This window comes from Falco biarmicus, chromosome W, assembly GCF_023638135.1.
Source record: "Falco biarmicus isolate bFalBia1 chromosome W, bFalBia1.pri, whole genome shotgun sequence".
In the NCBI taxonomy this organism is placed as follows: Eukaryota; Metazoa; Chordata; class Aves; order Falconiformes; family Falconidae; genus Falco; species Falco biarmicus.
In genome coordinates this window covers 20,164,801-20,181,202 of record NC_079310.1, presented here as the reverse complement: position 1 = coordinate 20,181,202, position 16,402 = coordinate 20,164,801, and the positions used below count along the sequence as shown (strand labels likewise).

At 47.0% G+C, this 16,402-nt stretch overlaps 1 protein-coding gene across 3 annotated transcripts in view; it reads right to left on the bottom strand.

Moving 5' to 3' along the window:
- Positions 1-16,402, bottom strand: part of LOC130141966 (E3 ubiquitin-protein ligase UHRF2-like) — a 169,498-nt gene that overhangs the window by 144,335 nt on the left and 8,761 nt on the right. The window lies entirely within an intron of this gene.

Genomic DNA, 16,402 nt, shown 5'->3' with positions numbered 1-16,402 from the left:
CACAGTGCAGCAGCCCAGATATGCTTACCTCTGTGCTGCCACTTGCTCTGCTTCCATTGCTGCAACCACGCTCACAGGGCATTTGCCACCACCCATGAGTCAATATAGAGGTAAAGTATTGGCCATTGTTCTCATTCAGCAATGTCTAAAGCCAGCTGGATAGCTTTTACCTCTGCAAAAAGATTCACCTTCTCCCTCACCAGTTTATGCAACTTGTCGTAGGGGACTCCATACAGCCACCTTCCACCTCCGACACTTTCCTACAATACGGCAGGACCCATCAGTAAATAAGGCATATTGCTTCTCATGTTCTGGCAGTTCATTATATACAATGGGGCTTCTTCAGAACGTGTCACCTCTTCCTCTGGTGTCATTCCAAAATCTTTACCTTCCGGCCAGTCCTTAATAATTTCCAAGTTACCTGGATGACTGGGATTTCCTATTTGAGCTCGTTCTGTAATCAGCGTGACCCACTTACTCCACGTAGCATCAGTTGTGTGATGTATAGAGGAAACCCTCCCTTTAAACATCCAGCCCAGCGCTGGCAAACGGGGCACCAGAAGGAGCTGCGGTTCACTACCAATCGCTTCTGAAGCAGCTCAAACCCCTTCATAAGCTGCCAGTATCTCTTTTTCAGTTGGAGTACAGTGGGCCTCAGATCCTCTATAACGCCCACTCCAAAAGCCCAAGGGTCGACCTCGAGTCTCCCCCGGTGCTTTCTGCCAGAGGCTCCAGGTAGGGCCGTTCTCCATGGCTGCAGTGTAGAGCACATTCTTTGCCTCTTGCCCTGTCTGTACTGGCCCAAGGGCTACTGCTTCAACTGTCTCCCGTTTAATTTGTTCAAAGGCTTGTCGTTGCTCAGAGCCCCATTTAAAATCACTCTTCTTTCGGGTCACTCGATAGAGAGGGCTTACAATCAGACTGTAATTTGGAATGTGCATTCTCCAGAAACCCACAACACCTAAGAAAGCCTGAGTTTCTTTCTTATGAGTTGATGGAGACATAGCTGTTATTCTGGTGATCACATCCATTGGGATTTCACGAGGTCCATCTTGACATTTTATTCCCAAAACCTAGATCTCCTGTGTGGGTCCCTTGACGTTACTTTGGTTTATGGCAAAACCAGCTTTCAGAAGGATTTGGATTATTTTCTCCCCTTTCTCAAAAACTTCTTCTGCTTTATTGCCCCATACGATGATGTCATCAATGTGTTGCAGATGGTTCAGGGTCTTCATCCTGTTCCAGTGCAGCCTGGACCAGTCCATGGCAGATGGTAGGGCTGTGTTTCCACCCCTGGGGCAGTCGATTCCAGGTGTTCTGGATGCCCCTCCAAATCAAAGCAAACTGTGGCCTGAACTCTGCCACCAAAGGGATTGAGAAAAATGCATTTGCGATATCAGTGGTGGCATACCACTTGGCTGCCTTTGATTCCAGTTCATATTCAAGTTCTAACATGTCTGGTACAGCAGCACTCAACAGCGGCGTGACTTCATTCAGGCCACGATAGTCCACTGTTAGTCTCCATTCTCTGTTAGAATTTTGCACTGGCCATATGGGGTATTAAAGGGCGAACGGGTCTTGCCAATCACTCTTTGCCTCTCTAGTCAGCGAATCAGCTTATGGATGGGAATCAGGGAGTCTCGGTTGGTACGGTATTGCTGCCAGTGCACCGCTGTAGTAGCAATCAGCGCCTGCTGTTCTTCGACTTTCCGTAACCCCACCACAGACGGGTCTTCTGAAAGGCCAGGCAAAGTAGACAGCTACTTAATTTCCTCCGTTTCCAAGGCAGCTATACAGAAAGCCCACCGATACCCTTTCAGATCCTTGAAATACCCTCTCCTGATATAGTCTATGCCGAGGATACATGGAGCCTCTGGGCAGGTCACAATGGGATGTTTTTGCCACTCGTTCCAAGTCACGCCTATTCTAGCCTCCAATACACTTAGCTGTTGAGATCCCTCTGTCACTCCAGAAATACTAATTGGTTCTGCCCCTTCATAGCTTGATGGCAGTAGAGTACACTGTGCACCAGTACCTACTAGAGCTTTATATTCCTGTGGGTCTGATGTGCCAGGCCATCATATTCACAGAGTCCAGTAAACCTGGTTATCCCTGTCCTCCACCTGACTGGAGGCAGGGTCCCCCTAATCCTGGTCGTAGGGTTGCCCACCGGGACGGCAAGTGGTGCGAAATGGATGTAGCATGTAGTAGTTCTGCAGACTTATATCTTGCCAGAATAGATTAGGATTCTTTTTCACAGGATCAAGAGTAAAGCCAGCCCTGTCACTCTGTCTGGGTAGCTGTTCTCTGGAGACTGGAGCAGCAACCTTCCTGGAAGAATCCTTATTTATGATTGTTTATCCTTGTAATTCAACGCACTCGTGCCTCCAGTGTTGAGGTAGGTTTTCTATCCCACCTCCTCATGTCCCCTCCGTGGTCCTGCAGGTCAAACCACAGGGTACCTCATGGTGCGTATCTTCTGTATACTCCCTCCCAAACAGAAGGGCGTCTACGGTTGATAGCTGAGATGTGGGTCTGTACAGGTCGAGAGTAGGATATATCCTCGTCGAGTTGCTGGACCAGCCTCTCCACAGCTGAGATGATGGAGGTAGAGACGCTGTCTTCATAGTACTGGAGACGGCGAACCACTTCATCCACCGTTGGTGGTGTGTCATCTTTCCAACCCATTATTGCCAATAAGCGTGCATATGATGATGGTATATGCTCTGTACCAATTTCCTCCACATGGGTCGTGTGCACAGAACTTCATTGGGATCCGTGGGTGACTGTGGATCATCCTGGTCATAATAAATCATCCCTTTGATGGTTAATTCCCTCAAGTACTGGATACTTTTCTCTATTGCAGTCCACTTGCCTGGGCGATGTGTAATATCCTCCTTGTAGGGATACCTTAACGCTTGACAGGAGTTGCTTTGAGAGGCTGAGGGTTTCCGTTCCTTTTCCAATTGCCTTGTCAATGTCCCCTTCTTTAGAAAGTGTTCCCAGCTGCTTGGTTTCCCTACCCTCCAACTCTACACTATTAGCCCCATTATCCCAGCATCGAAGCACCCAGGTGTTCACCTGATTGACGGGCATAATCTTTCCGCATATCCCACAGTTCATTCAGGGATAGGGATTGAGAGGTTACCTCTTGTTCGCCGCCTTCATCCTGATCCTGTGATGTCCCTGCTTCATCCTCCCCCTTTCCCAAATGAGCTGCTTCTGTTTCCATTTCTTCTTATGTATAGGAGCCACTGATACTGACATGGGCTGGTCTTCTGCATCACTCGGTGCGGGGGCCAAGGTAGCTGCAGTGCCCGCCACAGGGGCTGGAGCAGCCACAGCACCTGCGGTGGGGGCTGGGGTAGCCTCAGGTGATGCTGGAGCAGCTGCTGTTTCTGCCATGGAGGCTAGAGTAGTTACAATTAGTCGCTTAAATCTCCACCAGGACCAGGAGGTGAAAACCACATTCATTATTCCTAGCAATAGGGTCAGGACCTGCGCTACGGTGCCTCCAATAGACCAAAGATATTCAGATTTCCAAAACTCCTAACTGCTTCAGTAATTAGCCCTGGGGAGAAGGGGGAGGTGTCTACCCCACCCATAGGCTGACTCTCTGGGAAAAAAAAGCCAAAGGTGCAGTTGTTGGCATTCCCCTCCCCCCAGGGGCCACCCGACACACAGGGGTGACAACAACACCGCATACACAGACCAGATTAGTTTTACGACCAGCGAGTGCATCATATCATAAACCAGTACTATATAGTACAACACTATGATAACTTTAGCCCAGGTCCCAAGGAGAACAAACAGCACAATGGGGAACACTTACTGCAAGTAAATTAAATAACGCAACCCTGAGACCGTGGGCAGTAACTTCAAGAGCAGGGAAGTCGGCATTGCGGCCGATGATTATTAACCCAGTCCAATGAATACTGACAACAATTTAATTCTAACACAGTCTGGTTGGACCTGTTGTTATCTCAACCCTTCGAGCCCCACGTTGGGCACCAAAAAGGACTGTCATGGTTTAACCCCAGCCAGCAACTAAGTACCATGCAGCCATTCGCTCACTCTGTCCTCACCCAGGGGAGTGGGGAGGAGAATTGGAAAGGAATGTAAAACTCGAGGGTTGAGATAAGAACAGTTTAATAATTGAGATAAAATAATAATAACAACAACAACAGTTATAATGGAAAGGAGGGGGAAGGGGAGAGGAATGAAATCCAAAGGGAAGGGAGAAAAGAAAGCTCGTGATGCACAATACAACTGCTCACCACCGGCTGACCGATCCCCAGCCAGTCCCCGAGCAACAATCTGCAGGCCACAGCCAACACACACACACACACACACACACAGAGCCCCCCATTTACACAGAGCCCCCCATTTATATACCAAGCATGCCATCCCATGTTATGGAATATCTCTTTGGCTAGTTCAGGTCAGCTGACCCGGCTGTGTCCCCTCCCAACTTCCTGTGCCCCTCCAGCCCTCTCGCTGGCAAGGCCCGAGATGCTAAAAAGTCCTTGACCTAGCACAAAAACTACCCAGCAATAACTAAAATCATCAGTGTGCCATCAGCATTGGTTTTACACCAAATCCAAAACACAGCACTGCACTAGCTACTAAGAAAAAAATTAACTCTATCCCAGCCGAAACCAGGACAGTGGGCTGGGGGTGCACAAGAAGTTGGGAGGGGACAGAGCCCGGACAGGTGACCCCAACTGACCAAAGGGATATTTCATACCATATGATGTCATGCTCAGCATATAAAGCTGGGGGAAGAAGAAGGAAGGGGGGGACACACGACATTCAGAATTACAGGGTGTATCTTCCTAAGTATCTGTTATGCATGATGGAGCCCTGCTTTCCTGGAAATGGCTAAACACCTGCCTGCTGATGGGAAGTAGTGAGTGAATTCCTTATTTTGCTTTTTGCTCGTGCACGCAGTTTTTGCTTTACCTGTTAAACTGTCTTTATCTCGACCCACGAGTTTTCTCACTTTTACCATCCCACTGGGTGGGGATTGAGCAAGCAGCTGTGTGGTGCCTAGTTGCCAGCCAGGGTTAAACCACGACACTGGAGAGATGGCTGCTATAGACCACCTGATCAAGAGGAAGTAGAGGAAGCCTTCTTTATGCAACTGGAAAAAGCCCACACAATCACAGGCCCTGGTACTCATGAGGGACTTTGACCGTTTTTTTTTCTAACCAATATCTAACACCAATATCTGATGGAAAGACAACATGAAAGGACAAAAAACGATCGAGGAATTTTTTAGAGTGTGTTGAATACAAGCTCTTGATGGAGATAACAAGCCAACTAGGGGAAGATCTTGGGCCTGTCACCCACAAACAAAGAACAGGTTGGGGACATAAAGGTCAATGGCACCCTTGGCAGCAGCCACGATGAGGATGAAGTTGAAGATCCTGAAAGAAGTGAGCAAGGCACACAGCAAAATTACAACCCTGGACTTCAGGAGAGCAGATTTCAGCTTGTTAAAGGACCTGTTTGGCAGGATACTATGAGAGACTGTCCTAAGGGATCAAAGGGCTCAGGAGGTCTGGTTGATCCTCAGAAAGACAACCTCCTCAAAGCACAAGAATAATCCACTCAGACATGCAGGAAGTCGAGCAAGTGTGGCGGAAGGCCAGCATAGATGAACAGGGGATTCCTGACTGAGCTCAAAGACAAAAAGGAAGTACACAGAAGGTGGGAGCAGGGAATGGCTACCCAGGAGGAATATGGAGACACATGCAAGGATTTAGTTAGGAAAGCCAAAGCTTGGCTGGAGTTGGAACTAGCAAGAAATGTAAAGGGCAACAAGAAGGCCTTCTACAAGTACAGCATCAGCTAAGGAAAACACATTGCCCACTGCTCACTGGAGCACGTAATCTAATAGCTAAGGACATCAAAAAGACTAAGGAGCTCCGTAAGGTTGGCCCTCAGGTCTCTCAGATCCCTGAGCCTAGTGGCAGACTCTGGGGCAGGGAAGTATTACTCACGGTAGAGGAAGACTGAGTTAGGGGGCACTTCAGCCAACTGGACATACACAAGTCCATGGAACCAGACAAGATGACCCTGAGGGTTCCTGATGACTGGAAAAAGGCAAACATCACACCCATCTTCAAGAAGGAGAATCCAAGGAGATGAAGACTGGTCAATCTGGGAAGGTTGGGGAGCAAATCCTCCTGGAAGCCATGTCCAGGCACACAAAGGAACTGGGCTTGCTCCAGTACGCCCATGTCTTTCTTGTACTGGGGACCGACCAAAAGCGGACACTACTCCAGATAAGGTCTCACAAGTGCCAAGACAAGAGATGGAAAGGATCACTTCCCTGGAACTGCTGGCTGCACTGTTACTAATACAGCTCAAGATGCTGTTGGCCTCCTTTGCTGCAAGGGCACACTGTTGGCTCATGTTCAACTTGTTGTCCACCAGGAACTCCAGGTCCTTTTCTGCAGAGCTGCTTCCTAGGCAGTCAGCCTCCAGCCTGTACTGTTGCACAGGGTTATTCCAGCCCAGGTGTGGGACTTGGCATTTGTTTCTGTTGAACATCATGAAGTACCTGTCAGCCCATTTCTCCAGCCTGTCCAGGTCTCTCTGAAGGTCAGCCCTGCCCTCCAGCACATTGACTGCTCCCCCCAATTTGGTGTCATCTGCAAACTTGCCAAGAGTGCACTTTGTCCCCTCATCCAGGTTGTTAATGAAGACATTAAACAGTATTGGTTCCAGTACTGATCTCTGAGGGACCCTACTAGTTACTGGACCCCAGCTGGACTTTGCACCACTGATCAAAACTCTTTGAGCCCAGCAGTCCTGTCAATTTTCCACCCGTCTTATCACCCACTTATCCAGCCCATATCATACCAATTTGGTGGAAAGGAGACTGTGAGAGAGTGTGCCAAAAGCCTTTCTTCAGTCAAGGTACACAACATCCCCTCCCCTCCCCTTGTCAACAGAACCAGTCACCACGTCATAGAAAGCAATGAGGTTGGTAAGGCATGATTTGCCCTTGGTAAAGCCATTTTGGCTGCTCCCAGTCACCTTCCTGTCCTTCATGTGTTTAGAAATGGCTTCTAAGAGGATTTGCTCCATAACCTTTCCAGGGACTGAGGTGAGGCTGGCTGGCCTGTAGTTCCTTGGATCCTCCTTCTTGAAGATGGGTGTGATATCTGCCTTTTTCCAGTCATGAGGAACCTCTTCCAATTGTTATATGACTTTTCACAGATGATAGAGAGCAGCCTCACAGTGACACTGGCCAGATCCTTCAGCACCCCCAGATGCATGCCATCTGATCCCATTGGGCTTGTGTATGTCCAAGTGGGTTAAGTGATTCCTAAGGCTTTCTTCCTCCACTGTGGCTACCGCTTCACCCCCACACACTCTGCTAGGATTCTCAGGGAACTGGGAGGCCTGAGGGCATACCTTACTGTGAAAAATGAGGCAAAAAGGGCATCTGAGTACCTCAGCTTTTTCCCTGTCGCTTGCCACGAGATCCCCTGCCCCATTGAACAATGAGCTCATGCTTTCCTTAGTCTTCATTTTGCTACTGATTTACTTAAAAAAAAACTTTCTTGTTGCCCTTCACCTCCCTTGCTAGCTTCAACTCCAGCTGAGCTTTGGCTTTCCTGACTGCATTTCTATTTGTGCACACGGTCTCTATATCCCTCCCAAGTAGCATGCCCCTGCTTCTACCTCCTGTGTACTTCTTTTTTGTGTCTGAGCACGGTCAGGAGCTGTCTGCTCATCCATGCTGGCCTTCTGCCACACTTGCTCAACTTCCTGCACATTGCAAATGGACCGTTCTTGTGCTCTGAGGAGTTTGTCCTTGAAGATCAACCTGCTCTCCCGGGCACCCTTGCCCTCCAGGGCAATTTCTCATTGGATCCTGCCAAGCTGGTCCTTGAACAGGCCAAAGTCTGCTCTTCTGAAGTCCAGGGCTGTAATTCTGCTGTTTGTCTTGATCACGCCTCTCAGGATCTTAAACTACACAGTCTCGTGGTCGCTGCAGCCAAGGCTGCCCTCAGCCTTCACACCATCAACCGGTTCTTCCTTGTTTGTGAGTAGCAGGTCCAACAGTGCGTTTTCCCTAGTTGGTTCATTGATCACCCTCATCAAGAAATAGTCTTCCATACTCTCCAGAAGTCTCCTGGATTGCTTGCACCCTGCTGTATTGTCCTTCCAGTAGATACTGGGGTGGTTGAAGTCCCGCATGAGTGCCAGGGCCTGTGACTGTGAAGCTTTCTCCAGCTGCCTAAAGAAGGCTTCATCTACCTCTTCTTCTTGATCAGGTCTGTAGCAGACATCTAGTACAGCATCACCTGTGCCAGTCTGTCTTCTAATCCTTACCCGCAAGCTTTCAATTGCTTTGTCACCTGTCCTAAGGTAAAGCTCCATGCATTCAAGCCGCTCCTTTGTGTAGAGCTCAACCCCTCCTCCTCGCCTGCCCACCCTATCTTTCCTGAAGAGCATGTATCCCTCCACTGGAGCACTCCAATCAGGAGAGCTATCCCACCACGTCTCCATAATCCCAATGAGGTCATAGCTCTGCAACTGTGTACAGACTTCTAATTCCTCCTGCTTGTTCCCCATGCTACACGCATTTCTGTTCAGGCATTTGAGATGGGCCCCAAGTCATGCTGCTTTTACAGGGCAAGTGTGAGAGCCTCCCTTGTCATGCTGTCCCCCAGATATGTTTGTTCTGCCCCTTGTGCCTTCACTTCTCTTCAGGTTACGGAAACCCTCCCCCGGCATATCTACTTTAAAGCCCGCATCACTCGGTTAGCAAGCCTGTTTGCAAAAACACTCTTGCCCCACTTTGTCAGATGTATCCCATCCTTGCTCAGTAGCCCTCGCTCCTCAAAGAGGGTCCCATGGCCATAGGAGCCAAAGCCCTGCCTGTGACACCAGCCACACAGCCAGGTCTTGACCCACTGGATGAGTCCACTTCTACCTGAGCCTTTCCTCCTTACTGGCAGTATGGAGGAGAATACCAGCTGGGTCCCCATGCCCTTCACCCTCACCCCCAGAGTTCTGTAGTCACTTGTGGAAATACTCCAGGTTATCCCTGGCAGTAACATTGGTGCCCACATGGTAATAGTCTGAGGGCCAGACAAGCCTTGGCAGTCCCTTTGCAACATCCCGTATCCTGGCCCCTGGCAAGCAAAAAGCCTCCCAAGACATCAGTTTGGGTCAGCAGGTAGGTGCCTCTGTCCCCCACAGGAGAGGGTCCCTTTCCTTTTTCCCTTTGTGCAGACATAAGGTTTGGGCTCAGCTGACTCTGATGCATACCCTGAAGGGTCTTGTTTGTCCTCACCAGTGCCCAGGGCACTATACTCAGGGCAGTTGCAAGTCTGCAGGTGGAGCAGGAACCTTTCTTCCATTTGCCAAAAGTCACAAGCTTCCAGCCTTCTCCACCTTGACAGCCACCCTCAGCTACCTGTTTGACCATGGCCTCTAGCTGTCCCTCCTTCCTTGCTCTGTGTGGCTCAGGCTGTTGTCTCTGCAGAGTTTCTGCAAAGACCCTGTCAATCTCCTCATTGTCCTCCCTGATGATTTGCAGCCTGCTCACCTCTTCCTGCACCTCCTTCGCTCAGCACCTCAACCAGAGCACCTCTCTCACAGGAGATGCCACCACTGCCCCTAGTCCCACAGAGAGGCCCCAGGCGCACTCTGCAGCCCGAGATCTGGGAAGTGGCATCCTCCCACCCCACCCCAACTCTGTTTGGATCAAGGCCTCCAGTGTGCCAAGGGCATTATCACCAGTCAGTGCTAGGGAGCGTGCCCTGCTTTATGTTGAGACCATCACTGCACAATCTCCAAGCAGCTCCATGCAGTCCTCAGCGTCCCCTCTGCACCACAGCCGTGTTGTTAGTATCTGCTGCTCTCTGTGAGCCGGATCCTCCCTAATGAGGAGTCAGCCTTTCTGTGTGCAAACTGCCGTGCAAACTGAGAGCAGCCCCTGCAGCATCCCAGGTGCTTTGCGCCACAAACTGCCCCTGCTAGTGAGTGGCTGCACCTCTGTTTGCAGTGCTCTGGGCTGCTGCACTCCCTAAGGAGCAACTAAATAACAAAATCATTGCATGCTTTGTAGAGGCTAGGAATTTCTATGTGTTTGGAAGATGTCATCTTTTTTTTTTGTACTTGTAGATGCTCAGTATACTGAAAGAGTGATGACAGATGCACCAGGTGTAGCTGTTTATTGGTGGTGCATCAATCAAAAGATATTAATGAGGCCCTAAGTTTTAGAAGCATGCTAAACAGGAAGAAAAAATGGGAGTGACATTTACTAAGGTAACTTGACTGTTTTCTAAATTACTGGAGTTAGAAGAGCTAGTGAAATAAAAAAATCTGTTATTCTTGCTCTAAAGCAAGTTACTCTTGCTTTAGTACATATTCTAATATCCCTTTAGAGAGTCATTATTGACTTATATGAAATACAGCTTGACTAATTATTTGCCTGTCAACTTCATAAATGTAAATAATGAACTGGCGACAAATGTTCTTAAAAATATCATGTAAGTTTATTTACCAAATGTATATCTTTTAGTTTAATACTTTGCCTAGGCACCCTCATTTTGGGGGAGCTGTCTTTGAGCAAAGTTTTTCTCAATCTGCTATCTAAATTGTTGTTGGATTGAATGTCCTATCAAGCTGATTGGGGGACTTGCTGTTCACCCATTCCCCAAAGCTGTTTCAGAGGCAAATTGCAGTACTTCTTTTGATGAAAATTGCCAGGTTTTTAGGTTGAATACTTAATTTGTCTGAAGGATGATTTGTGACTCATTTCAGTAATGCTTTCATGAATTCTGGTGATGTAGGAAATGACTACTGGGAAGAAGAATTTTTTCATAAGTAATATTGTGTTCAGCAAGGATTTAAAGCATCTATTCTATTAATTTCCTTTGAATGTGCACAGATTGTCCTTGTTTGTTCATATATAGACCTGGGGCTATATCCTGAATTTTCTGTATCTGACATTCCTTTAGTACAACTTGGAAAGTTGGAGCAGACCAGAAGGTGTTATCTTAATTGCAGAGGGAAGGGTATGCTGGAGAAAGTGGTACTATGTTGTGGGTATAGCTGCTTCCTTGCAGTAGCTGGCTATGAGAATGTAACCTTACTCGTTACGAGCCCCTTGTAATGTTAACTTGAGTATAGTGTGTGTACTTCAAGAAACCACACCTTCTTGTAGCTTTTCTCTCCTCCTATAACAAAGTAGAGCACCTCAAGTACTGATTGTCTTCCAACTTATGTTATTCTTTTAAATCTTAATGAAGCAATAACGATGGGTAGGGATATACAAATAAGTTACTGTTAAATCAGGTAGCGTAATAACTTGAGCATGTAATTTATTTTTTGATAATTTTCAGGTTTTTGTCCCCAAAGATGGGCACTGTTGCAGATTAATTGACTTGCTCTGAGTTTGCACATTTGCTGATATTCTAGGAACTTGGTTTTTTGCTCATACCAGAAACAGATATTCTTGCCCTGAGTATCATTACTGGTGAATACCACACAGTGCTTTACACCTTTTAAATCATTAGAGAAGCATGCTTGCAGCAGTCTCCTCTCTGGTGTTCTACTTGCAGATTTAAATGTGGCATTACTAGCCATAGAATAGTCTATAGCTATAGAATACTCCTGTAAAGAAGACTGATTTAAAAAAAAAAAATATTACTTGGGCAGAGAATAGAACACTAATTCATTGTAAAATGATATTTTAAGATAACTCTGTGACAATTGGCCTAAGAATCTGCTAAACATTGAGTTACTGTTATTTAAAGGTGGATGTGCCACGTGAAGGAATGGATGATTTTGTGTATGGTGGTGGGTGCATGGGTTTCCCCATCCTTCTGCGTTACCCACCAAGTACACCCAGGTCCTCGAGCAAAGACAATCCCACAAATGGGTTTTCCTTTTCCCATGGGAGGAGCAACCCACACTGCCTTTCCCAGCCACTTCCCTATGTGCACTACAGGGGTCTTATCTCCTCCCACCATATGTAGGGGCTGTATTTGGGCAGGACTAGGTCAGTTATCAGATCCTCTGGTGTTAACTAGCCAAAGTAGTTTCTAATTTTACATCCCAGTGCTTCTGTGCCCCAGCGCCCAATGCTCTCAACACAGTCTTTAACAGTCCATGATATCATTCAATCTTTCTAGAGGTTTGTGGGTGATAGGGGATGTGATACACCCAGTCAAGGCTGTGTTTCTTGGCCCAGGAGTCTATGAGGTTGTTTTGGAAATGAGTCCCATTGTCTGACTCGATTCTTTCTGGGGTGTCCTGTTGCCACAGAACTGGCCTTTCAAGGCCCAGGATGGTGTTTTGAGCAGTGGCATGGTTTACAGTGTATGTTTCTAGCCACCCAGTAGTTGCTTCCACGCAGCACTTGCCTTGGCAAGTTTGTGGCAGTATAGGCAATTGACATATTGATATGCCAGCCACCGCCCGCTATTCCAGGGACGCTTTACTCATGTGGCTTGCTTCATTGCGGTACGTGTTTTGCATTCATGGGTGACCTGTGTGATGGCCTCAACAGTCAGGTCCACCCCTCAATCACAAGCTCATCTGTACATTGCACCCCTCCCTAGATATCCTGATGTGTCATAGGCCCTCCAAGCTATGAATAGCTCACTCTTACTTTCTCAGCCCAGGTTCACCTGAGTCACTCCAATTCTGGCAGCCTGGTCTACCTGCTTGTTGTTTTGATGTTCCTCAGTGATGCGGTTCTTGGGCATGTGAGCATCTACACAAAGGAAGGCGAGAAGATTTCTAGATAGAGATAACAACAGTTAAATAGGGAAAGCAAAAGCCACATGCACAAGCAAAGCAAAAAGGGGAATTTATTCACTACTTCCCATTGGCAGGCAGATGTCCTGCCACTTCCTGGAAAACAGGGCCTCAGCATGTGTAATGGTTGCTCGGGAAGAAAAATGTCATAACCACAAACCTGTGGAGAGCCCATGCTGGAGCAGTCTTTTCCTGAAGGACTGTAGTCTATGGAGAGGACCCACGCTGGAGCAGGGGAAAAGCATGAGGAGGAAGGAGCAGCAGAGACTGACCGCAACCCTATGTTCCCCATCTCCCCCCTGTGCTGCTCAGGGTGGGAGGAGATAGAATAATTGGGAACAAAAAGAGTGAGCCTGGGAAGAAGGGGGAGCAGGGGGAAGGTGTTTTAGTTTTTGTCTTTGTTTTTCACCATCCTACTCTATTTTAATTGGCAGTAAAATAAATTAATTTTCCCAGAGTCGAGTCTGTTTTGGCCACAACAGTAACTGGTAAATGATCTCCCTGTCCTTATCTCAACCCATGAGCTTTTTTATCTTATTTTCTCCCCCCATCCTGTTGAGGAGAGGGAGTGAGAGAGTCTGGCAGCCAGCCAAGGTGAACCCACCACCAAATGTAATCTCTCTTGCTCATTACTTTCAGATCTTGGCTTAGATGGATAAGGAACTGGCAGGATGGCTGCATCCAAAGAGTTATAGTCAACAGCTCAATGTCCAAAAGGAAAACAGTAACGAGTGGTGTTCCTCAGGGGTCTGTACTGGGACCAATACTATTTAATATCTTCATCCATGACATAGTGAGACTGAGTGCACCCTCAGCATGTTTGCAGATGACACCAAGCTGAGTGATGCAGTTGATTCACTAGGGGGAAGGGATGTCATCCAGAGGGACCTTGACAGGCTTGAGAAATTACCCATATTGGATAATCTCATTTTGTAGGAGTACCTTGGGGGCAGTGTCAAAGCAGAACTTCTTAACTGGGCTCTGTCCAAGCTGACTCCTATAGAATCACTGAAAGTGTCTCTGCACTGGGATACCCAGTGTTGCAGATTTCAGGAGGGTTCATATACTCAGATGCAATGCTGGCAACATTTTGTGTATTCTCAAATAAGTTTACCCCTGAGCCGGAAATGGTTTCCTGTAGAAAGATAAAGCCAATTGGGAATTTGAAGCCACAGGGAGGTTTTCTAGTTTTACCCTATTTATTTCTTTGCAAACTTGCTGTGTTGTCTGTTAGAACAAAATGGAGAAGCAATCATAAAAGTACGGACCCTTGAGGGACATCACTCGTTACTGGTTTCCACTTGGACACTGAGCCATTGAATATAACTCTTTGGATGCGGCCATCCAGCCAGTTCCTTATCCATCTAAGAGTCCATCCATCAAACCCACCTCTCTCCGATTTAGTGACAAAGATGTTGTGGGGGAATACGTCAAAGGCCTTACAGAACTCCAGGTAGATGACATCAGTAGCTCTTCCCTTGTCCACCGATGCAGTCACTCCATCGTAGAAGGCCACCAGACTAGTCTGACATGATTTGCCCTTGGGGAAGCAATGTTGGCTGTCCCTAATCACATCTCTGTTTTCCATATGCTTCATCATAACTTCCAGGAGGATCTGTTACATCATTTTGACCAGGCACAGAGGTGCGGCTGACTGGTCGGTAGTTCCCAGGGCCTACATTTTTAAAATGGGTGTGATGTTTCCCTTTTCTCCAGTCACTGGGGACTTCACCTGACATGACTTTTCAAATATCGTGGGGAATGGCTTGGCAACTACATCAGCCAATTCCCTCAGGACCCCGGGATGTATCTCGTCACGTCCCATGGACTTGTGTATGTTCAGGTTCCTCAGGTGGCCTTGAACCTGATCTTCCCCCATGATGGGTGGGACTTCATTCCCCCAGTGCCTGCCTTGAGATTCAGGGACCCGAAAGATGTGGGAAGAGTCGGGGAAAACTGAGGCAAAAAAATTGTTGAGTACCTCTGCCTTCTCCATGTCAGTTGTCACGAGATATCCTGTCCTATTTATTGGGGAGTGGGGATCTGGGTGTGTACAATTTCTTTTGTCTTCCTTTTCTGGCCAACGTACCTGTAGAAGCCCTTCTTGTTATTCTTCACATCCCTTGGAGAGACCTTGATTAAGAAATTGTCCTCAACACACTCCAAGAGTCTCCTGGACCGCTTACAGCTTGCTGTGCTGCTCTTCCAGCATACGTCAGGGTGATTGAAGTCCCCCAGCAGGATCAGAGCCTGCGAGCGTGATGCTTCCCATAGTTGAAGTAAGAACGCTTTGTCAACAGGCTCCCCTTGATCAGGCGGCCTGTAGTAAACACCAGCCACAAGGTTTCCTTTGTTGGCTTGGGCCCTAATTTTTACCCGTAAGCTCTCAACCTGTTTGTTGCTGTTTTTCAAAGACAGCTCTGTGCCGTCATTCCATTCCTTTACATAGAGGGCAAACCCCCCACCCCTCATTCCCTGCCTTTCCCTTCTGAACAGTTTATAGCCATGGATTCCAGCGCTCCAGTCGTGCAATTCGTCCCACCACATTTCAGTGGTAACAATCAGATCATAGCTTTCTAGCCGCACAGAGGCTTCCAGCTCCTCCTGCTTGTTAGCCATGCTGCGTGCATTGGTATTGAGGCACTTCAGCTGGGCTACCTACCTTGTCACCTTTTTAGCGGGACAAGCCCTAATTCCTTTGAGGCGTTTCCCTGTTTGTTCCTAATACATCAAAAGCCCGTGGCTCTTCTCTGTTCCTCAAAACCGCATCCATCCCCTTCCCCTGCTAAGTCTAGTTTAAAGCGCTCTGTATCATTGGCTGCCTTTAAGCTTAAAGTGTCCATATTGATTTACCAATTAAAATTATTTTCATAACAGAGTTACAGATTAGAAAGGCTTTGATTAACATTCTTCTACTGAATGCCTTAGTTTTTCTTTGAACCCCTCTGCTATTGTCTACATCTTTAGTTCATCAGGTATAAATAGGATGGTATATAAAATAACTGTGATATAGTCCTCAAGGGTTTATACTCATAATTATTTGCCTTTATTCTCTACAAGGCTGGGAAGTCTATTGTCCAAGTGTGAGCATCACAGTACAGAAAGATGCATTTGGGAGGAACGATCACAGGAGACTTCTTTCTGGCTCTAATGTTTTTTCGGCTTGAATAACATGGCTTCTTTGTTATCTTAGTAGCTAGTCTCAAGAAGTAGCTGCAGATGGGGAAACCTCAATAACATCTGTGTCTCAACTGCATTTTCAGGAGGAGGAAGTTGCAATTCACTTTAAAGCTAGAACTAACTGAAATGCCTAAGGTTACATAGGGACGTTTTCCTGAGGTTTCCTTCTAGAAATACCTGCTCCTTATGTTCAAAATTAGTCAACAGAGTGACTTAAAACAAGGTAGAGCTTTCATTTGTTTATTATAATTTTACTTTTTTAAAAGGTATACTTTTAATACTGTGGGAGTTGAGAATAAAGATTTAACTTGGATGCCAGGTTTTTACATGGGGGGGGGAGGTTGATTTTTTTTATATGTTTTTTTTTTCTTTCAAGGAAGCATGTGAAAAGTAAGAAAAAATAAGCTCACTATGATATGTACTTTAT